The following is a 24,333-nucleotide window of genomic DNA, read 5'->3' as shown; positions in this document are numbered from 1 at the left end:
CGCTTCTGCCAGTCTGAAATATTATTTTTAGGCCATATTATTGATGGAAAAGGTATAAGGCCGAACCCTATAAAAATTGAAGCTATTAGCAAATTTCCGAGGCCGATACGTGTCAAACAAGTACGGCAGTTCCTAGGCATGGCCAACTTCTTTGCGAGCCATTGTCCCAACTACACACAAACGGTAGCTCCACTTCAAGATCTATTAAAAAAAGGCAACAGGTGGAAATGGAACGAAGAGTGTGACCTTGCATTTACTAAGACCAAAGAGATGCTGTTGAATTACATTAAGCTAGGATATCCTGATTTTGGAAAACCCTTTATAATACAAACGGATGCATTTGGAATCGGAATTGGGGCTGTGTTATTCCAAGAAGACGGAGAGAAGCCGGAAAATAAAACTTACCTAGCCTTCGTTAGTCGGAAATTACGAAATCACGAAAAGCATTATTCAGTAACCGAAATAGAAATGTTATCCATAGTATTTGCATTGAAATATTGGCAGAAAATCATCTACGGATTTCCGATCATTATTAGAACAGATCATAAAGCTTTAACCTTCATGCTAAAGGCTACTATGGCATCAGAACGAGTATTTCGATGGACAATGTTTGTGCAACAATTCAACATTCAATTGGAACATTGTTCGGGGAAGAGTAATTTACTGGCCGACTGTCTGAGCCGTAATCCAAATGAGGAAGTACTGGAAATCAACCAACTTGAACTAGTTCCTGAGGATCACGAGTTCTTAAGAAAACTCAGATATATACGGCAAGCTCAAAAAAGAGACAATGACTTAAGACCCATCATTGATTTCCTAGAGGGTAAAATTAAACCTAGAGATCCTGGATACCGTAGAATAAGAAGAAGAGCATCCCGATACCAGTATTCAGATAACATTCTATTTAAATTTGTGGATCCGGAAAAATCGAAATTGAGAATTGTTGTACCTTCGAAATTATTTGAATCTTTAATTTGGCATGCACATCGAATTACTGGACATGGCGGTATCGATAAGACATTGGCTACCATCCAAGAAAAATTTATATGGGACAAACAAAGATCAATAGTGAGGAACATAGTTCGAACCTGTGACACATGCCAGAGGGTAAAGCCGAGCTCACATTTATTGCAACATAATCCTATTCCAATCATACCTTCTGAGCCTAAACAGCTGTACGCAATGGATTTGTTCGGTCCCGTTCCTACATCAAAGAGAGGTAATCGGCATGTTGTCGTCACCATTGACGTATTCTCAAAATATGTGACTTTATATCCAATTCAAAAGGCCAACTCAAAATCTGTCATTAGACGAATCACCCGTAATTTAATTCCGCATATGGGCAAGCCTAAAGCACTTCTCACTGACCACGGATCGCAGTTCACATCTGCTGAATTTCGTGAAGCCATGGAACAACTGGGGATTAAACACATATTAAACTCGATCCGACATCCATCTAGTAACCCGGCAGAGAGAGTGATGCAAGAATTATCTAAATTCTGCAGGATATTTTGTGGAAATGCACACTGGCTTTGGATTGATGTTCTACCCATTATGATGGAATGTTTAAACAATACAGTACACGAAGCTACGTCACAGATTCCTGTTACTCTTCACTTCGACCGACAACCGCATCGACCTTGGGACGATATTGTCCAATGCCCCGGTAATCTGAAGCCTACGCTGGAAGAAAACATTCGGAAAGCCGCCACTTCATTGCGCGAACAAGCTGAGCGTAGACAACGCAGAGTGAAGGATAAGAAGTTTTGCCGACCCCTCAAACTCAATGAGTATGTTCTTTTGAAAAAGCCAGCTACGTCAGAAACAACCAGCAAATATTACGCCAAATTTGCACCACTTTTTATAGGTCCTTATAAAATTATAAAAGTTTATGGGAATAACGCGTACAGAATCCAGAGTCTAGATAAAAATTATGAAGGTATTCATAACGCCCAGAATTTAAAAAGTTATTATTCTTCTAAACCTGTAGATGGTCATCATATCAATCTCATAATAGAAGAAGAAACACCGCCAGATACAGATGAAGATCCAACCTACCACCATGTTTCGACCCAAGTGAATCTACAAGATGAGATTTGTGAAGAATGCCGTGAATTACAAGAGAAGGTAATGGATCAACTTCGACGGCTTGGTGCTGCACTCGAGGCAGACAACGCGAGGCTTCGTGCTGGAACAAAACCCTAAATAGAAGTGACACATGATTACCACCTAAATTTTCAGGGAACATGTTAATGATTCCATCTTCAGATCAAATCATTATTTAACCAAGGGAGAAATATGTCCCCTTCAAAAGTGGTAATATTTTATTAAAAAGAAAATGATTTATTTCATCAGCGTGTTGGGACATTATTTTAATCTACAAGAGGGTGAGATTCTGTATTTCGTGCCAGGGCGAGCCAGTCGCTTCGCGAACAGGTTTTTCCGACCTTCAGAGAGCACGAGGGAGCAAGCTGGAATTCCTGTTATGTGGCCTTCAGACACATGTGTGCGTACCACGTGACCCGGCGAGCAAGCAGATCTCAATCGATCAATAAATGGAAAGTCAAGTGACGTAAAACTGGAGCAGCCAATAAAAGTGACAACCTTCACTGCAATTCAACAAATCCACCAATTAGAAGTAATTAAGAGACACACCTATGTCTTACGACAGGAAATTAGTGGTAATTCCAGAGGAAAATTTGGTAGAGGGTTTTATAATTCTGAACGCTAAATTTTAGCATTACTCTGACTGCGGCAACCGAAGAGATTGGACGTCGTTTGCTTCATCGGAAGACTTTACATTGGCGAAGGCATCGAGGACTGTATAAACAGCAATTCAGACGCTCGACAAATTCACTACGATTAATTTAGGGTTATTCTAAGATAAGTGTCTTCAGCCAAACTATAAAGCATCGAGAGTGAGTCCTGGGCTATTTCTAAGACTTTTTGTTAGTTTCAGCTTTCTACAAGAACTTGAAAGAAGAAAGGTCCTGAGTTCGAGTTTACTGCAAGATGGATATCCAGTTCTACGAAGAATACTGCAAGTTCCTGTACATCGTCAACGCCTCCATGAGTCACTAAACATGTAAGGCATCGGACATGGGCGAAACTTCGTTCGACGGAAGGTGATGTGACCACGTGCTAGGTCATCAGCCACAATCCAGTTCACATCAGTCACATGAGTATTCTTTAAGAATTCAATTGCTTTCCATCTTTGTAAATAATTGTAAACGCAGCCTTACTTATTCCTTTGGATTTCTATTAGTTTTGCAGTAGTTTGATTTTTCATTCTTCTTTCATTGGTGAGAGGTAGTTAGAACCTTGGAATGAATGTGTGTTTGCCCTATTAGTTAGAAATGTGTGTGAATCATCGAGAGAGACCTTAACTGTCCTAAGAATTTAGAAGACAGGAGAGATAAAAATTAAATGAACCCCGCGTTAATTTTGATTAGTTTGAAATAATTTGAAAATTATTTGAAACAAATTAGGACAGTGTTCTAGTGTTTTTTCTTCGTGTAGAATTTCATTCTACGATTGTACGACATGTTTATGGGTTCGAATTTATTTAGAGTCATCCGAATAACTTCACACGACAACTTTACGAATGAGATTACGCACGGTCAGGGATAATAATAATAATAATAATAATGAGTAAAAATAATTAAAGCTAATTACGGGCTAAAATGATTTAATAAGGTCATGAGTTTAATGCTAGTTATTTTTGGAGAGTATTATCGTGTGCTCACTTTATGTAAAGTAAGCCTGGGACATGGCAAATTCTCCTGACGGAGTATCGACGAGTTATAGGTATATTTCTGCGCTATGAATTTGAATATGACTTGCAGATGGGCATTATATTTTGAGTAATAATTTATGCACCCATTAGAGTCAATTTTGGGAAGAGATGTGTCACTGGACATGATTTCTTCGAGCTTCAGTGCAGAATAATTGAGAGCCACGACATTATGATGAATAAATATAAATGCCGCAACTCATGTACCGTAAGCGCGTATCCTATTATTTTGACCTGTGTTATATTATTCTACTCGCTAAATTAGGATGATTTCTGTTTAAAATACTCCTTGAACATCGTTGTATAGTTAATTTCTTTGTATAAGTGATAACTTTAATTCTATCACATTCTGAATTGATACCTGAGATGTGTGTGATAGTGTCATCTAGAGAATGATTTCCCTAATTCGCAATAAAATCCTAAGATTAATTATAATGGGTTAGTGTTCGTGTAAATAATGTTATAATAATGTCGTGTAACCCTGTGTGAATGTGTGATGTGAGATTTGATCCTAATCTGTGTTTTTTGAATAATTCATGTACGATTTTGTGAAGGTAATTTTCATTATGTGCGTCAAAGTTTTGACCGACTTGTATTATTTCGCGTGTCCGTAATTGGATCAATTTTGAATCTTTAGAAGATTTTATCATAATTTAAGATAGATTAGGGCCTAATTTACTAACTCAAAGTGGATAAGAGAAGGCAACGTCCGTGGACTGATGTCACGAGATTTAATTGTTAGATATTGTACAGTCACTTTCTGCATAAAATTGAGCAAAAATTAGAATGATAGATGTTCAAGTAAAATTTATTAAAATAATTTTATTCAGTCAATAATTATATAAATGATATAATTGTGGAAAGGAAAGTCTAGGGAAGACTTGCTAATCATAAATTAATGAATTAAATAATTTTTAATAATTTAAATAAGGAGAAGAAAATAATCATTTTCTTGGAAAATAATTAAAACCCAGAGGGAAGATTTTAATTTTAATTATCATAGGAGAAGGATATCAGATATTATTTTGTTTTCAGTCAATTTTTCAGTAAGTTAATGATTTTTATATTTATTATTGCAGAAAAGAACAATCATTGAAAATTTATTTGAGCGAGATCCCTCACGAATGAAAGCACGAGGAGAAGATGTTATTCAAGAATTCAGCCCAGATTTTGTTAATTTACTTGTTTTTTTTAAAAGAGTGTTAGTTTAATAAATGTGAAAACCTAATTTAGTCTCCTTTCATTTGTCGCTAGTCCTTTATCTATCCCTGCCTTTAAAAATTTCTGCGCAGCCGATAGCGAACGGTCCACGACTGAGACCCTCGCTCTCCGGCGAGCTGAGCCCGGCATGAAGGGGGCAGGTATAGATTTGGCGGCCAACGTGGTTAGGCCCGATTTATTGGCTGCACCAATAAAAGGACTCGATCTTGTAGTCCAGAATTTGGACAAAAACAAGATGCGGCGACAAATAAAAATTTTTCCAGGTTATTTTTGAAACATTTATTAGCCCAAATTTTTGTGGCGAACTACACTCAGGTTAAGTTTAGGAAGGGCCTTGTTGTTTAATTATAAACAACATCTGGAGGATAGTTGTCAAAATTTTCTTGTAGCGGCTATTTTCCGCATAATTTGGACTTAGGCTGTAGGATTGTATTTTGCGACGTTAATCTTCTCTGAAGGCTGTGACATCAATCCACTTGTGACTGATGAATTGGATTCTGGTATGCGGCCATCGAACTTAGTCCGCCCATGTCTGAATTGCCGTTTATCTCAAAGAAAAATGAGTACTGTAACAATGGAGGATTTACGTAGACTCCTAGACGGAGTAGTGACTGACTTACAGAATAACTTAAAGCGGGAAATGAATGAGAATCAAACTAAACTAGAACAGAAACTCAGTGAAAATAATGTATCATTAGAACAGAAACTTAGTGAAAATCTAGAGAAAAAACTTAGTGAAAATAGTGAAAATCTAGAAAAAAAACTTAGTGAGAATAGTGAGTTAGTAAAACGGGAACTCAAAGGTACTATTGAGGAAATCCAAAGCAAGACAGAGGAAAATATCGAAAAGCTACACATGGACGTTAAATTATTTAACGGGAAGTTAGTTTCAGTTCAAAGCGAATTGGTATCTGTGAAACAAAATTTTTCAAATTTAAAGGGAGAAATCCAGGTTGGAATAGACAATGCCATGTCAGCTATGTCTAATGAATTTAGTGAAAGACTGGCTAAAGTACAAACTGGGATATTACAAGGATTAGGCAAATATAAGGACGAGGTGCAAGATAAATTTCAAGCGATTGAGGAGAAAATCGATGAGAATACACAGGACTTAACAGCAACCAAAACAGCATGGTCGAGGAAATTTACTCAAATTTTCGAAACTGTGAAACAGGTAGAAAAGGGCGTTATTGCTGAAATAAAAGTAGCTCAAGTCACCAACTCAGAGCGACTTGAATATTTTTACGAAACGATTGAGGAAACACAACAGAGTTTGCAAACTATGAAAACCTCAATAGATAAAGAAATAGGAGAGGTCAAAGCTAGTTCAGAATCTTATAAACAAGAACTACAGAATGGAATTCAGGAACTCACTAAAGAGTTACAATTGCTTAAATTGCAAGGCGAAAGTCATAATATTGTAACCAATACATTGTTAGAGCGGCAAAGTAATTTAGAAAGGAAGGTATCCGGAGAAATTTTATCTTCAACTCCGAAGCAGGACGACCAAATGAATGCCCATAACAACGTAAATGCCACCAATCCAGCTCAAGGATATAACAGCGGAGGAGTGAGTCAACTTAATACGTCAGGTCAAACGCAGATAGTAAATATCATTCGAATGCAGGAGGACCATCCAAAAAAATTTAATAACGTAAAAGGGGTAACTCCCAGGAGTTTTATTAATGAATTACAAGAATATTTTCGGGACAACAAAATACCAGAAGAGCGCCAACTGCGAGTAACGGAAAGATATTTGGAGAATTCTGTATTGACATGGTTCACAGCGTTCCGATACTCATTCGACAATTTCGAAGGATTTAAGAGGGCTTTCCTAGAAAAATATTGGAACACGGATATTCAACATAATCTCAAGACAGAGTTGTACGCTAAGAGGTATGCCTTATCCACGCCAACACGATTTTCAGAATTTTTCTCCAGTCAGCTACGTAAGCTACGAGAGCTAGACACACCGCCATCGGAAGCTGAATTAATAAAGGTCATTACCAGGCAACTTCCAGCAGAGACGCAACGAATCATGATTGCCTCAAATGTACAAACTGCGATTCAAGCTGAAGCCATATTGAGACAGCTCGACATGACATCTAGAGAACCACAGAGGCGAAATTCCGGCCAAGAACAGCAAGTTTTCCAAACCAATGTTACCAGATCTGAAGAAAGGAACATTGCTAACCAAGGGAGAAATTGGGGTAGAAATATCGAAGGAAGACAACCCAGAGACCGATCTCCGAGACCAGGACGCCGAGATGACGAAGAATGGAATTATTCCAGACGTAATGTCCGAAGAAGACCATATGAAAACAATAGGGACAGATGGAGAAGAGAACCAGAGAATAGAAGACCTGAGAGACGGAAAAGAAACTGGAGAGAGGAAGAAAGAGAGAAGTATTTGCGGGAACTCCAGCAGTCCAGTCAAGAACGTAAGAAATGGCATCGGGCTATACATGAGCAGGACGTCAACCCCGACATTGTTGGAGCGGAGAGTTTGGAGTACCAAAGAGCAAAACAAAGGGAAGAGAAAGAACATTCGGAAGATGATGGGTACAATCAAGGTGCCATCAAAAAAAAAAACAACCCCTGAATTAGTAGGAGATAGTCTCGACGCTAACCCATATAGTAACAGTGAAACGCAAGAGTGGATTATTGTTCAAATTGATTCCTGGATGACAAGATCAGATGACCTACTCGAAGAAAATCTAGAGTCGAACACGAACTACCTAAAGACACTACCCATAATTTCGGCTAGAATATGTGGCGTAAAAGTAAAATGTTTAGTGGACACTGGATCTACAATTAGTGTTATTTCAACTTCTTTCCTAAACGATTTAAAGGACAGACATGATATCCCGATTATACCAGTATCTCACATTAAAATAAAAGGAATTATCCCGGATAAGACTGTGGCTTGCAAACTACAGACACTGTTGGATGTTGAAATTGGAAATACAAAATTTCAGAACGTATTCTTGGCTATATCAAATATAAAATTTAACATCATTCTAGGAGTTGACTTTTTGACATCTTACCATGCCAATATTGACTTGAATTCCAACCAGATTCTTTTTCGATTGGATGAGACATGGGAAACGGCTATAGTTAATCCAGCCGATATCAATGATCAGAGTGTGTTTCTCATTAATAACGCCTCGACACCGTGGGAATCCGAAGACCAGGAAGCCACAGAAGAGGTAAATCAGGCTCTGGATAATATTATAGAAGAGGGCGACGATGCAACACACCCGTATGACCTCATAAACTCAAAGGTTAACCAAGCTATAGGAACGGAAGAAGAAAGAGGCCGACTCCGAGAGTTATTGTTAAAATATAAATCAGTGTTTGATGATAAACCAGGCCAGATCCCTGACTTTAAATATTCTCTAGTAGTCACAGACTGGACTCCGTTTAAAAAGAAGCCTTATCCAATCCCTGAGAAATTTCATTCTCGCGTAGGGAAAATTATTGCAGAAATGGAGAGAGATGGGATTATCATGAAATCCAGTACACCATTCATAAGTGCTTTAGTGGTGGTACATAAACCAGATGGATCTCTGAGAATATGTTTAGATGCGCGAAATATTAACTCCAAACTGATACCAGAAAGAGACCAGGCACCAGCAATTAAGGATGTCCTTAGAAAATTCCGTGGCATGAACTTATTTACATCAGTGGATTTTACCTCCTCGTATTACCACATTCTTTTGGAAGAAAAGTCAAGATTATTGACTGGATTTATGTTTGACCAACAAACATATGTTTTTAGAAAATTGCCCTTTGGCATTTCTAACGCCTCGGCCGCTCTTATCCGTGCCTTAGATAGATGCCTTACGGATGAAGTCAAGAGTTTTATTACTAAATATGTTGACGATCTGCTTATGGCGAGTGAAACATTCGAAGAACATCTGGTTAAGCTAGAAAAACTGTTGAGCAATCTTTCAAAATTTGGGTTCCACATCAACCTAAAGAAATCACGCTTCTGCCAGTCTGAAATATTATTTTTAGGCCATATTATTGATGGAAAAGGTATAAGGCCGAACCCTATAAAAATTGAAGCTATTAGCAAATTTCCGAGGCCGATACGTGTCAAACAAGTACGGCAGTTCCTAGGCATGGCCAACTTCTTTGCGAGCCATTGTCCCAACTACACACAAACGGTAGCTCCACTTCAAGATCTATTAAAAAAAGGCAACAGGTGGAAATGGAACGAAGAGTGTGACCTTGCATTTACTAAGACCAAAGAGATGCTGTTGAATTACATTAAGCTAGGATATCCTGATTTTGGAAAACCCTTTATAATACAAACGGATGCATTTGGAATCGGAATTGGGGCTGTGTTATTCCAAGAAGACGGAGAGAAGCCGGAAAATAAAACTTACCTAGCCTTCGTTAGTCGGAAATTACGAAATCACGAAAAGCATTATTCAGTAACCGAAATAGAAATGTTATCCATAGTATTTGCATTGAAATATTGGCAGAAAATCATCTACGGATTTCCGATCATTATTAGAACAGATCATAAAGCTTTAACCTTCATGCTAAAGGCTACTATGGCATCAGAACGAGTATTTCGATGGACAATGTTTGTGCAACAATTCAACATTCAATTGGAACATTGTTCGGGGAAGAGTAATTTACTGGCCGACTGTCTGAGCCGTAATCCAAATGAGGAAGTACTGGAAATCAACCAACTTGAACTAGTTCCTGAGGATCACGAGTTCTTAAGAAAACTCAGATATATACGGCAAGCTCAAAAAAGAGACAATGACTTAAGACCCATCATTGATTTCCTAGAGGGTAAAATTAAACCTAGAGATCCTGGATACCGTAGAATAAGAAGAAGAGCATCCCGATACCAGTATTCAGATAACATTCTATTTAAATTTGTGGATCCGGAAAAATCGAAATTGAGAATTGTTGTACCTTCGAAATTATTTGAATCTTTAATTTGGCATGCACATCGAATTACTGGACATGGCGGTATCGATAAGACATTGGCTACCATCCAAGAAAAATTTATATGGGACAAACAAAGATCAATAGTGAGGAACATAGTTCGAACCTGTGACACATGCCAGAGGGTAAAGCCGAGCTCACATTTATTGCAACATAATCCTATTCCAATCATACCTTCTGAGCCTAAACAGCTGTACGCAATGGATTTGTTCGGTCCCGTTCCTACATCAAAGAGAGGTAATCGGCATGTTGTCGTCACCATTGACGTATTCTAAAAATATGTGACTTTATATCCAATTCAAAAGGCCAACTCAAAATCTGTCATTAGACGAATCACCCGTAATTTAATTCCGCATATGGGCAAGCCTAAAGCACTTCTCACTGACCACGGATCGCAGTTCACATCTGCTGAATTTCGTGAAGCCATGGAACAACTGGGGATTAAACACATATTAAACTCGATCCGACATCCATCTAGTAACCCGGCAGAGAGAGTGATGCAAGAATTATCTAAATTCTGCAGGATATTTTGTGGAAATGCACACTGGCTTTGGATTGATGTTCTACCCATTATGATGGAATGTTTAAACAATACAGTACACGAAGCTACGTCACAGATTCCTGTTACTCTTCACTTCGACCGACAACCGCATCGACCTTGGGACGATATTGTCCAATGCCCCGGTAATCTGAAGCCTACGCTGGAAGAAAACATTCGGAAAGCCGCCACTTCATTGCGCGAACAAGCTGAGCGTAGACAACGCAGAGTGAAGGATAAGAAGTTTTGCCGACCCCTCAAACTCAATGAGTATGTTCTTTTGAAAAAGCCAGCTACGTCAGAAACAACCAGCAAATATTACGCCAAATTTGCACCACTTTTTATAGGTCCTTATAAAATTATAAAAGTTTATGGGAATAACGCGTACAGAATCCAGAGTCTAGATAAAAATTATGAAGGTATTCATAACGCCCAGAATTTAAAAAGTTATTATTCTTCTAAACCTGTAGATGGTCATCATATCAATCTCATAATAGAAGAAGAAACACCGCCAGATACAGATGAAGATCCAACCTACCACCATGTTTCGACCCAAGTGAATCTACAAGATGAGATTTGTGAAGAATGCCGTGAATTACAAGAGAAGGTAATGGATCAACTTCGACGGCTTGGTGCTGCACTCGAGGCAGACAACGCGAGGCTTCGTGCTGGAACAAAACCCTAAATAGAAGTGACACATGATTACCACCTAAATTTTCAGGGAACATGTTAATGATTCCATCTTCAGATCAAATCATTATTTAACCAAGGGAGAAATATGTCCCCTTCAAAAGTGGTAATATTTTATTAAAAAGAAAATGATTTATTTCATCAGCGTGTTGGGACATTATTTTAATCTACAAGAGGGTGAGATTCTGTATTTCGTGCCAGGGCGAGCCAGTCGCTTCGCGAACAGGTTTTTCCGACCTTCAGAGAGCACGAGGGAGCAAGCTGGAATTCCTGTTATGTGGCCTTCAGACACATGTGTGCGTACCACGTGACCCGGCGAGCAAGCAGATCTCAATCGATCAATAAATGGAAAGTCAAGTGACGTAAAACTGGAGCAGCCAATAAAAGTGACAACCTTCACTGCAATTCAACAAATCCACCAATTAGAAGTAATTAAGAGACACACCTATGTCTTACGACAGGAAATTAGTGGTAATTCCAGAGGAAAATTTGGTAGAGGGTTTTATAATTCTGAACGCTAAATTTTAGCATTACTCTGACTGCGGCAACCGAAGAGATTGGACGTCGTTTGCTTCATCGGAAGACTTTACATTGGCGAAGGCATCGAGGACTGTATAAACAGCAATTCAGACGCTCGACAAATTCACTACGATTAATTTAGGGTTATTCTAAGATAAGTGTCTTCAGCCAAACTATAAAGCATCGAGAGTGAGTCCTGGGCTATTTCTAAGACTTTTTGTTAGTTTCAGCTTTCTACAAGAACTTGAAAGAAGAAAGGTCCTGAGTTCGAGTTTACTGCAAGATGGATATCCAGTTCTACGAAGAATACTGCAAGTTCCTGTACATCGTCAACGCCTCCATGAGTCACTAAACATGTAAGGCATCGGACATGGGCGAAACTTCGTTCGACGGAAGGTGATGTGACCACGTGCTAGGTCATCAGCCACAATCCAGTTCACATCAGTCACATGAGTATTCTTTAAGAATTCAATTGCTTTCCATCTTTGTAAATAATTGTAAACGCAGCCTTACTTATTCCTTTGGATTTCTATTAGTTTTGCAGTAGTTTGATTTTTCATTCTTCTTTCATTGGTGAGAGGTAGTTAGAACCTTGGAATGAATGTGTGTTTGCCCTATTAGTTAGAAATGTGTGTGAATCATCGAGAGAGACCTTAACTGTCCTAAGAATTTAGAAGACAGGAGAGATAAAAATTAAATGAACCCCGCGTTAATTTTGATTAGTTTGAAATAATTTGAAAATTATTTGAAACAAATTAGGACAGTGTTCTAGTGTTTTTTCTTCGTGTAGAATTTCATTCTACGATTGTACGACATGTTTATGGGTTCGAATTTATTTAGAGTCATCCGAATAACTTCACACGACAACTTTACGAATGAGATTACGCACGGTCAGGGATAATAATAATAATAATAATAATGAGTAAAAATAATTAAAGCTAATTACGGGCTAAAATGATTTAATAAGGTCATGAGTTTAATGCTAGTTATTTTTGGAGAGTATTATCGTGTGCTCACTTTATGTAAAGTAAGCCTGGGACATGGCAAATTCTCCTGACGGAGTATCGACGAGTTATAGGTATATTTCTGCGCTATGAATTTGAATATGACTTGCAGATGGGCATTATATTTTGAGTAATAATTTATGCACCCATTAGAGTCAATTTTGGGAAGAGATGTGTCACTGGACATGATTTCTTCGAGCTTCAGTGCAGAATAATTGAGAGCCACGACATTATGATGAATAAATATAAATGCCGCAACTCATGTACCGTAAGCGCGTATCCTATTATTTTGACCTGTGTTATATTATTCTACTCGCTAAATTAGGATGATTTCTGTTTAAAATACTCCTTGAACATCGTTGTATAGTTAATTTCTTTGTATAAGTGATAACTTTAATTCTATCACATTCTGAATTGATACCTGAGATGTGTGTGATAGTGTCATCTAGAGAATGATTTCCCTAATTCGCAATAAAATCCTAAGATTAATTATAATGGGTTAGTGTTCGTGTAAATAATGTTATAATAATGTCGTGTAACCCTGTGTGAATGTGTGATGTGAGATTTGATCCTAATCTGTGTTTTTTGAATAATTCATGTACGATTTTGTGAAGGTAATTTTCATTATGTGCGTCAAAGTTTTGACCGACTTGTATTATTTCGCGTGTCCGTAATTGGATCAATTTTGAATCTTTAGAAGATTTTATCATAATTTAAGATAGATTAGGGCCTAATTTACTAACTCAAAGTGGATAAGAGAAGGCAACGTCCGTGGACTGATGTCACGAGATTTAATTGTTAGATATTGTACAGTCACTTTCTGCATAAAATTGAGCAAAAATTAGAATGATAGATGTTCAAGTAAAATTTATTAAAATAATTTTATTCAGTCAATAATTATATAAATGATATAATTGTGGAAAGGAAAGTCTAGGGAAGACTTGCTAATCATAAATTAATGAATTAAATAATTTTTAATAATTTAAATAAGGAGAAGAAAATAATCATTTTCTTGGAAAATAATTAAAACCCAGAGGGAAGATTTTAATTTTAATTATCATAGGAGAAGGATATCAGATATTATTTTGTTTTCAGTCAATTTTTCAGTAAGTTAATGATTTTTATATTTATTATTGCAGAAAAGAACAATCATTGAAAATTTATTTGAGCGAGATCCCTCACGAATGAAAGCACGAGGAGAAGATGTTATTCAAGAATTCAGCCCAGATTTTGTTAATTTACTTGTTTTTTTTAAAAGAGTGTTAGTTTAATAAATGTGAAAACCTAATTTAGTCTCCTTTCATTTGTCGCTAGTCCTTTATCTATCCCTGCCTTTAAAAATTTCTGCGCAGCCGATAGCGAACGGTCCACGACTGAGACCCTCGCTCTCCGGCGAGCTGAGCCCGGCATGAAGGGGGCAGGTATAGATTTGGCGGCCAACGTGGTTAGGCCCGATTTATTGGCTGCACCAATAAAAGGACTCGATCTTGTAGTCCAGAATTTGGACAAAAACAAGATGCGGCGACAAATAAAAATTTTTCCAGGTTATTTTTGAAACATTTATTAGCCCAAATTTTTGTGGCGAACTACACTCAGGTTAAGTTTAGGAAGGGCCTTGTTGTTTAATTATAAACAACATCTGGAGGATAGTTGTCAAAATTTTCTTGTAGCGGCTATTTTCCGCATAATTTGGACTTAGGCTGTAGGATTGTATTTTGCGACGTTAATCTTCTCTGAAGGCTGTGACATCAATCCACTTGTGACTGATGAATTGGATTCTGGTATGCGGCCATCGAACTTAGTCCGCCCATGTCTGAATTGCCGTTTATCTCAAAGAAAAATGAGTACTGTAACAATGGAGGATTTACGTAGACTCCTAGACGGAGTAGTGACTGACTTACAGAATAACTTAAAGCGGGAAATGAATGAGAATCAAACTAAACTAGAACAGAAACTCAGTGAAAATAATGTATCATTAGAACAGAAACTTAGTGAAAATCTAGAGAAAAAACTTAGTGAAAATAGTGAAAATCTAGAAAAAAAACTTAGTGAGAATAGTGAGTTAGTAAAACGGGAACTCAAAGGTACTATTGAGGAAATCCAAAGCAAGACAGAGGAAAATATCGAAAAGCTACACATGGACGTTAAATTATTTAACGGGAAGTTAGTTTCAGTTCAAAGCGAATTGGTATCTGTGAAACAAAATTTTTCAAATTTAAAGGGAGAAATCCAGGTTGGAATAGACAATGCCATGTCAGCTATGTCTAATGAATTTAGTGAAAGACTGGCTAAAGTACAAACTGGGATATTACAAGGATTAGGCAAATATAAGGACGAGGTGCAAGATAAATTTCAAGCGATTGAGGAGAAAATCGATGAGAATACACAGGACTTAACAGCAACCAAAACAGCATGGTCGAGGAAATTTACTCAAATTTTCGAAACTGTGAAACAGGTAGAAAAGGGCGTTATTGCTGAAATAAAAGTAGCTCAAGTCACCAACTCAGAGCGACTTGAATATTTTTACGAAACGATTGAGGAAACACAACAGAGTTTGCAAACTATGAAAACCTCAATAGATAAAGAAATAGGAGAGGTCAAAGCTAGTTCAGAATCTTATAAACAAGAACTACAGAATGGAATTCAGGAACTCACTAAAGAGTTACAATTGCTTAAATTGCAAGGCGAAAGTCATAATATTGTAACCAATACATTGTTAGAGCGGCAAAGTAATTTAGAAAGGAAGGTATCCGGAGAAATTTTATCTTCAACTCCGAAGCAGGACGACCAAATGAATGCCCATAACAACGTAAATGCCACCAATCCAGCTCAAGGATATAACAGCGGAGGAGTGAGTCAACTTAATACGTCAGGTCAAACGCAGATAGTAAATATCATTCGAATGCAGGAGGACCATCCAAAAAAATTTAATAACGTAAAAGGGGTAACTCCCAGGAGTTTTATTAATGAATTACAAGAATATTTTCGGGACAACAAAATACCAGAAGAGCGCCAACTGCGAGTAACGGAAAGATATTTGGAGAATTCTGTATTGACATGGTTCACAGCGTTCCGATACTCATTCGACAATTTCGAAGGATTTAAGAGGGCTTTCCTAGAAAAATATTGGAACACGGATATTCAACATAATCTCAAGACAGAGTTGTACGCTAAGAGGTATGCCTTATCCACGCCAACACGATTTTCAGAATTTTTCTCCAGTCAGCTACGTAAGCTACGAGAGCTAGACACACCGCCATCGGAAGCTGAATTAATAAAGGTCATTACCAGGCAACTTCCAGCAGAGACGCAACGAATCATGATTGCCTCAAATGTACAAACTGCGATTCAAGCTGAAGCCATATTGAGACAGCTCGACATGACATCTAGAGAACCACAGAGGCGAAATTCCGGCCAAGAACAGCAAGTTTTCCAAACCAATGTTACCAGATCTGAAGAAAGGAACATTGCTAACCAAGGGAGAAATTGGGGTAGAAATATCGAAGGAAGACAACCCAGAGACCGATCTCCGAGACCAGGACGCCGAGATGACGAAGAATGGAATTATTCCAGACGTAATGTCCGAAGAAGACCATATGAAAACAATAGGGACAGATGGAGAAGAGAACCAGAGAATAGAAGACCTGAGAGACGGAAAAGAAACTGGAGAGAGGAAGAAAGAGAGAAGTATTTGCGGGAACTCCAGCAGTCCAGTCAAGAACGTAAGAAATGGCATCGGGCTATACATGAGCAGGACGTCAACCCCGACATTGTTGGAGCGGAGAGTTTGGAGTACCAAAGAGCAAAACAAAGGGAAGAGAAAGAACATTCGGAAGATGATGGGTACAATCAAGGTGCCATCAAAAAAAAAAAAACAACCCCTGAATTAGTAGGAGATAGTCTCGACGCTAACCCATATAGTAACAGTGAAACGCAAGAGTGGATTATTGTTCAAATTGATTCCTGGATGACAAGATCAGATGACCTACTCGAAGAAAATCTAGAGTCGAACACGAACTACCTAAAGACACTACCCATAATTTCGGCTAGAATATGTGGCGTAAAAGTAAAATGTTTAGTGGACACTGGATCTACAATTAGTGTTATTTCAACTTCTTTCCTAAACGATTTAAAGGACAGACATGATATCCCGATTATACCAGTATCTCACATTAAAATAAAAGGAATTATCCCGGATAAGACTGTGGCTTGCAAACTACAGACACTGTTGGATGTTGAAATTGGAAATACAAAATTTCAGAACGTATTCTTGGCTATATCAAATATAAAATTTAACATCATTCTAGGAGTTGACTTTTTGACATCTTACCATGCCAATATTGACTTGAATTCCAACCAGATTCTTTTTCGATTGGATGAGACATGGGAAACGGCTATAGTTAATCCAGCCGATATCAATGATCAGAGTGTGTTTCTCATTAATAACGCCTCGACACCGTGGGAATCCGAAGACCAGGAAGCCACAGAAGAGGTAAATCAGGCTCTGGATAATATTATAGAAGAGGGCGACGATGCAACACACCCGTATGACCTCATAAACTCAAAGGTTAACCAAGCTATAGGAACGGAAGAAGAAAGAGGCCGACTCCGAGAGTTATTGTTAAAATATAAATCAGTGTTTGATGATAAACCAGGCCAGATCCCTGACTTTAAATATTCTCTAGTAGTCACAGACTGGACTCCGTTTAAAAAGAAGCCTTATCCAATCCCTGAGAAATTTCATTCTCGCGTAGGGAAAATTATTGCAGAAATGGAGAGAGATGGGATTATCATGAAATCCAATACACCATTCATAAGTGCTTTAGTGGTGGTACATAAACCAGATGGATCTCTGAGAATATGTTTAGATGCGCGAAATATTAACTCCAAACTGATACCAGAAAGAGACCAGGCACCAGCAATTAAGGATGTCCTTAGAAAATTCCGTGGCATGAACTTATTTACATCAGTGGATTTTACCTCCTCGTATTACCACATTCTTTTGGAAGAAAAGTCAAGATTATTGACTGGATTTATGTTTGACCAACAAACATATGTTTTTAGAAAATTGCCCTTTGGCATTTCTAACGCCTCGGCCGCTCTTATCCGTGCCTTAGATAGATGCCTTACGGATGAAGTCAAGAGTTTTATTACTAAATATGTTGACGATCTGCTTATGGCGAGTGAAACATTCGAAGAACATCTGGTTAAGCTAGAAAAACTGTTGAGCAATCTTTCAAAATTTGGGTTCCACATCAACCTAAAGAAATCACGCTTCTGCCAGTCTGAAATATTATTTTTAGGCCATATTATTGATGGAAAAGGTATAAGGCCGAACCCTATAAAAATTGAAGCTATTAGCAAATTTCCGAGGCCGATACGTGTCAAACAAGTACGGCAGTTCCTAGGCATGGCCAACTTCTTTGCGAGCCATTGTCCCAACTACACACAAACGGTAGCTCCACTTCAAGATCTATTAAAAAAAGGCAACAGGTGGAAATGGAACGAAGAGTGTGACCTTGCATTTACTAAGACCAAAGAGATGCTGTTGAATTACATTAAGCTAGGATATCCTGATTTTGGAAAACCCTTTATAATACAAACGGATGCATTTGGAATCGGAATTGGGGCTGTGTTATTCCAAGAAGACGGAGAGAAGCCGGAAAATAAAACTTACCTAGCCTTCGTTAGTCGGAAATTACGAAATCACGAAAAGCATTATTCAGTAACCGAAATAGAAATGTTATCCATAGTATTTGCATTGAAATATTGGCAGAAAATCATCTACGGATTTCCGATCATTATTAGAACAGATCATAAAGCTTTAACCTTCATGCTAAAGGCTACTATGGCATCAGAACGAGTATTTCGATGGACAATGTTTGTGCAACAATTCAACATTCAATTGGAACATTGTTCGGGGAAGAGTAATTTACTGGCCGACTGTCTGAGCCGTAATCCAAATGAGGAAGTACTGGAAATCAACCAACTTGAACTAGTTCCTGAGGATCACGAGTTCTTAAGAAAACTCAGATATATACGGCAAGCTCAAAAAAGAGACAATGACTTAAGACCCATCATTGATTTCCTAGAGGGTAAAATTAAACCTAGAGATCCTGGATACCGTAGAATAAGAAGAAGAGCATCCCGATACCAGTATTCAGATAACATTCTATTTAAATTTGTGGATCCGGAAAAATCGAAATTGAGAATTGTTGTACCTTCGAAATTATTTGAATCTTTAATTTGGCATGCACATCGAATTACTGGACATGGCGGTATCGATAAGACATTGGCTACCATCCAAGAAAAATTTATATGGGACAAACAAAGATCAATAGTGAGGAACATAGTTCGAACCTGTGACACATGCCAGAGGGTAAAGCCGAGCTCACATTTATTGCAACATAATCCTATTCCAATCATACCTTCTGAGCCTAAACAGCTGTACGCAATGGATTTGTTCGGTCCCGTTCCTACATCAAAGAGAGGTAATCGGCATGTTGTCGTCACCATTGACGTATTCTAAAAATATGTGACTTTATATCCAATTCAAAAGGCCAACTCAAAATCTGTCATTAGACGAATCACCCGTAATTTAATTCCGCATATGGGCAAGCCTAAAGCACTTCTCACTGACCACGGATCGCAGTTCACATCTGCTGAATTTCGTGAAGCCATGGAACAACTGGGGATTAAACACATATTAAACTCGATCCGACATCCATCTAGTAACCCGGCAGAGAGAGTGATGCAAGAATTATCTAAATTCTGCAGGATATTTTGTGGAAATGCACACTGGCTTTGGATTGATGTTCTACCCATTATGATGGAATGTTTAAACAATACAGTACACGAAGCTACGTCACAGATTCCTGTTACTCTTCACTTCGACCGACAACCGCATCGACCTTGGGACGATATTGTCCAATGCCCCGGTAATCTGAAGCCTACGCTGGAAGAAAACATTCGGAAAGCCGCCACTTCATTGCGCGAACAAGCTGAGCGTAGACAACGCAGAGTGAAGGATAAGAAGTTTTGCCGACCCCTCAAACTCAATGAGTATGTTCTTTTGAAAAAGCCAGCTACGTCAGAAACAACCAGCAAATATTACGCCAAATTTGCACCACTTTTTATAGGTCCTTATAAAATTATAAAAGTTTATGGGAATAACGCGTACAGAATCCAGAGTCTAGATAAAAATTATGAAGGTATTCATAACGCCCAGAATTTAAAAAGTTATTATTCTTCTAAACCTGTAGATGGTCATCATATCAATCTCATAATAGAAGAAGAAACACCGCCAGATACAGATGAAGATCCAACCTACCACCATGTTTCGACCCAAGTGAATCTACAAGATGAGATTTGTGAAGAATGCCGTGAATTACAAGAGAAGGTAATGGATCAACTTCGACGGCTTGGTGCTGCACTCGAGGCAGACAACGCGAGGCTTCGTGCTGGAACAAAACCCTAAATAGAAGTGACACATGATTACCACCTAAATTTTCAGGGAACATGTTAATGATTCCATCTTCAGATCAAATCATTATTTAACCAAGGGAGAAATATGTCCCCTTCAAAAGTGGTAATATTTTATTAAAAAGAAAATGATTTATTTCATCAGCGTGTTGGGACATTATTTTAATCTACAAGAGGGTGAGATTCTGTATTTCGTGCCAGGGCGAGCCAGTCGCTTCGCGAACAGGTTTTTCCGACCTTCAGAGAGCACGAGGGAGCAAGCTGGAATTCCTGTTATGTGGCCTTCAGACACATGTGTGCGTACCACGTGACCCGGCGAGCAAGCAGATCTCAATCGATCAATAAATGGAAAGTCAAGTGACGTAAAACTGGAGCAGCCAATAAAAGTGACAACCTTCACTGCAATTCAACAAATCCACCAATTAGAAGTAATTAAGAGACACACCTATGTCTTACGACAGGAAATTAGTGGTAATTCCAGAGGAAAATTTGGTAGAGGGTTTTATAATTCTGAACGCTAAATTTTAGCATTACTCTGACTGCGGCAACCGAAGAGATTGGACGTCGTTTGCTTCATCGGAAGACTTTACATTGGCGAAGGCATCGAGGACTGTATAAACAGCAATTCAGACGCTCGACAAATTCACTACGATTAATTTAGGGTTATTCTAAGATAAGTGTCTTCAGCCAAACTATAAAGCATCGAGAGTGAGTCCTGGGCTATTTCTAAGACTTTTTGTTAGTTTCAGCTTTCTACAAGAACTTGAAAGAAGAAAGGTCCTGAGTTCGAGTTTACTGCAAGATGGATATCCAGTTCTACGAAGAATACTGCAAGTTCCTGTACATCGTCAACGCCTCCATGAGTCACTAAACATGTAAGGCATCGGACATGGGCGAAACTTCGTTCGACGGAAGGTGATGTGACCACGTGCTAGGTCATCAGCCACAATCCAGTTCACATCAGTCACATGAGTATTCTTTAAGAATTCAATTGCTTTCCATCTTTGTAAATAATTGTAAACGCAGCCTTACTTATTCCTTTGGATTTCTATTAGTTTTGCAGTAGTTTGATTTTTCATTCTTCTTTCATTGGTGAGAGGTAGTTAGAACCTTGGAATGAATGTGTGTTTGCCCTATTAGTTAGAAATGTGTGTGAATCATCGAGAGAGACCTTAACTGTCCTAAGAATTTAGAAGACAGGAGAGATAAAAATTAAATGAACCCCGCGTTAATTTTGATTAGTTTGAAATAATTTGAAAATTATTTGAAACAAATTAGGACAGTGTTCTAGTGTTTTTTCTTCGTGTAGAATTTCATTCTACGATTGTACGACATGTTTATGGGTTCGAATTTATTTAGAGTCATCCGAATAACTTCACACGACAACTTTACGAATGAGATTACGCACGGTCAGGGATAATAATAATAATAATAATAATGAGTAAAAATAATTAAAGCTAATTACGGGCTAAAATGATTTAATAAGGTCATGAGTTTAATGCTAGTTATTTTTGGAGAGTATTATCGTGTGCTCACTTTATGTAAAGTAAGCCTGGGACATGGCAAATTCTCCTGACGGAGTATCGACGAGTTATAGGTATATTTCTGCGCTATGAATTTGAATATGACTTGCAGATGGGCATTATATTTTGAGTAATAATTTATGCACCCATTAGAGTCAATTTTGGGAAGAGATGTGTCACTGGACATGATTTCTTCGAGCTTCAGTGCAGAATAATTGAGAGCCACGACATTATGATGAATAAATATAAATGCCGCAACTCATGTACCGTAAGCGCGTATCCTATTATTTTGACCTGTGTTATATTATTCTACTCGCTAAATTAGGATGATTTCTGTTTAAAATACTCCTTGAACATCGTTGTATAGTTAATTTCTTTGTATAAGTGATAACTTTAATTCTATCACATTCTGAATTGATACCTGAGATGTGTGTGATAGTGTCATCTAGAGAATGATTTCCCTAATTCGCAATAAAATCCTAAGATTAATTATAATGGGTTAGTGTTCGTGTAAATAATGTTATAATAATGTCGTGTAACCCTGTGTGAATGTGTGATGTGAGATTTGATCCTAATCTGTGTTTTTTGAATAATTCATGTACGATTTTGTGAAGGTAATTTTCATTATGTGCGTCAAAGTTTTGACCGACTTGTATTATTTCACGTGTCCGTAATTGGATCAATTTTGAATCTTTAGAAGATTTTATCATAATTTAAGATAGATTAGGGCCTAATTTACTAACTCAAAGTGGATAAGAGAAGGCAACGTCCCTGGACTGATGTCACGAGATTTAATTGTTAGATATTGTACAGTCACTTTCTGCATAAAATTGAGCAAAAGTTAGAATGATAGATGTTCAAGTAAAATTTATTAAAATAATTTTATTCAGTCAATAATTATATAAATGATATAATTGTGGAAAGGAAAGTCTAGGGAAGACTTGCTAATCATAAATTAATGAATTAAATAATTTTTAATAATTTAAATAAGGAGAAGAAAATAATCATTTTCTTGGAAAATAATTAAAACCCAGAGGGAAGATTTTAATTTTAATTATCATAGGAGAAGGATATCAGATATTATTTTGTTTTCAGTCAATTTTTCAGTAAGTTAATGATTTTTATATTTATTATTGCAGAAAAGAACAATCATTGAAAATTTATTTGAGCGAGATCCCTCACGAATGAAAGCACGAGGAGAAGATGTTATTCAAGAATTCAGCCCAGATTTTGTTAATTTACTTGTTTTTTTTAAAAGAGTGTTAGTTTAATAAATGTGAAAACCTAATTTAGTCTCCTTTCATTTGTCGCTAGTCCTTTATCTATCCCTGCCTTTAAAAATTTCTGCGCAGCCGATAGCGAACGGTCCACGACTGAGACCCTCGCTCTCCGGCGAGCTGAGCCCGGCATGAAGGGGGCAGTACTGATCCCGTTACGGCTTTATTGCTTTACCGGCATACAGTACGTTCACTTCTAGATTATGGATCCTTTTATTTTGATATTGCTTCTTCCACTCTTATTCCCAAGCTCAACGTAAATTAACATCGTGCACTAAGATTATGTATAGGAGTGTTACCCTCTATCCCGAATAATGCGTTACTTGTTGAAACACGTGAAATACCTCTAAACTATCATCGCCGCTTGTATTTAGCTGCTAAATTTTTACTGCAAAGAAAGGCGCTAGCTAGATATCCCATCTTCCCCAAACTATAATTAATGGCGGAATATCGGCACCGTTAACACCAGCAATTACGAACTCCTGCTTTGTTAGACGCTTTCCACTTGACGCGACAATATTATAATAGTATTCAACAAAATATCTCTCTACCACACAATGCAATGCCATATAATATTATGCACTACAAACCTCATATTATAGCGTCTCCGCACATCTCTTTTAATAATAGCTCAATTCAACCTTCCGATATATCTAACACAACACTTGAAATAGCGAATAAAGAGCTTAACCCTCCTATCATTATATACACAGATGGATTTAAACATAATGCAGGCACGGGAGCCGCATATTACATTCCGCAGTTACACGTAAGTGAGCAATATATTCTTCCAGCTCATGCCTCAATATTTACTGCTGAGGCTTTCGCTATTCGATAAGCGTTGTTATACCTAAAACAACACCACATCACCAAAGCGATCATTTTTACAGATTCCTTAAGTGTGCTACAAAGCTTAATGCCACAAAAGTCCTATAAAAATTGGTACATCTGCGATATTCGACGCCTATTATTTGAACTCAATGAAAGTGGAGCTGATATGATTTTAATATGGATAAAAGGACATTCGAATAACGCCGGTAATGATCAGGTTCATAAAATGGCAAAACAAGCCGCATCACGATCAGGCATCAACGCTTCCATTGTCCTCCCCTACACAGATTTCACCCTGACCATAAAACTTGCTATTTAAGAAAAATGGCAGCACAATTGGTCACAATCGGCGAAACTAAAGGGTAAATATTATTATCAGCTGCAACCGAGCATTGCTGGTCGCCCATGGTTTACAAAAACAAACTGTTCACGCAGACATATTACTACTATTATCAGATTACGTTTTAATCTTGCTCTGACTCCG

This window comes from Anabrus simplex, chromosome 2 (genome assembly GCF_040414725.1).
Source record: "Anabrus simplex isolate iqAnaSimp1 chromosome 2, ASM4041472v1, whole genome shotgun sequence".
NCBI lineage: Eukaryota > Metazoa > Arthropoda > Insecta > Orthoptera > Tettigoniidae > Anabrus > Anabrus simplex.
Note: the sequence above shows the minus strand (reverse complement) of the source record.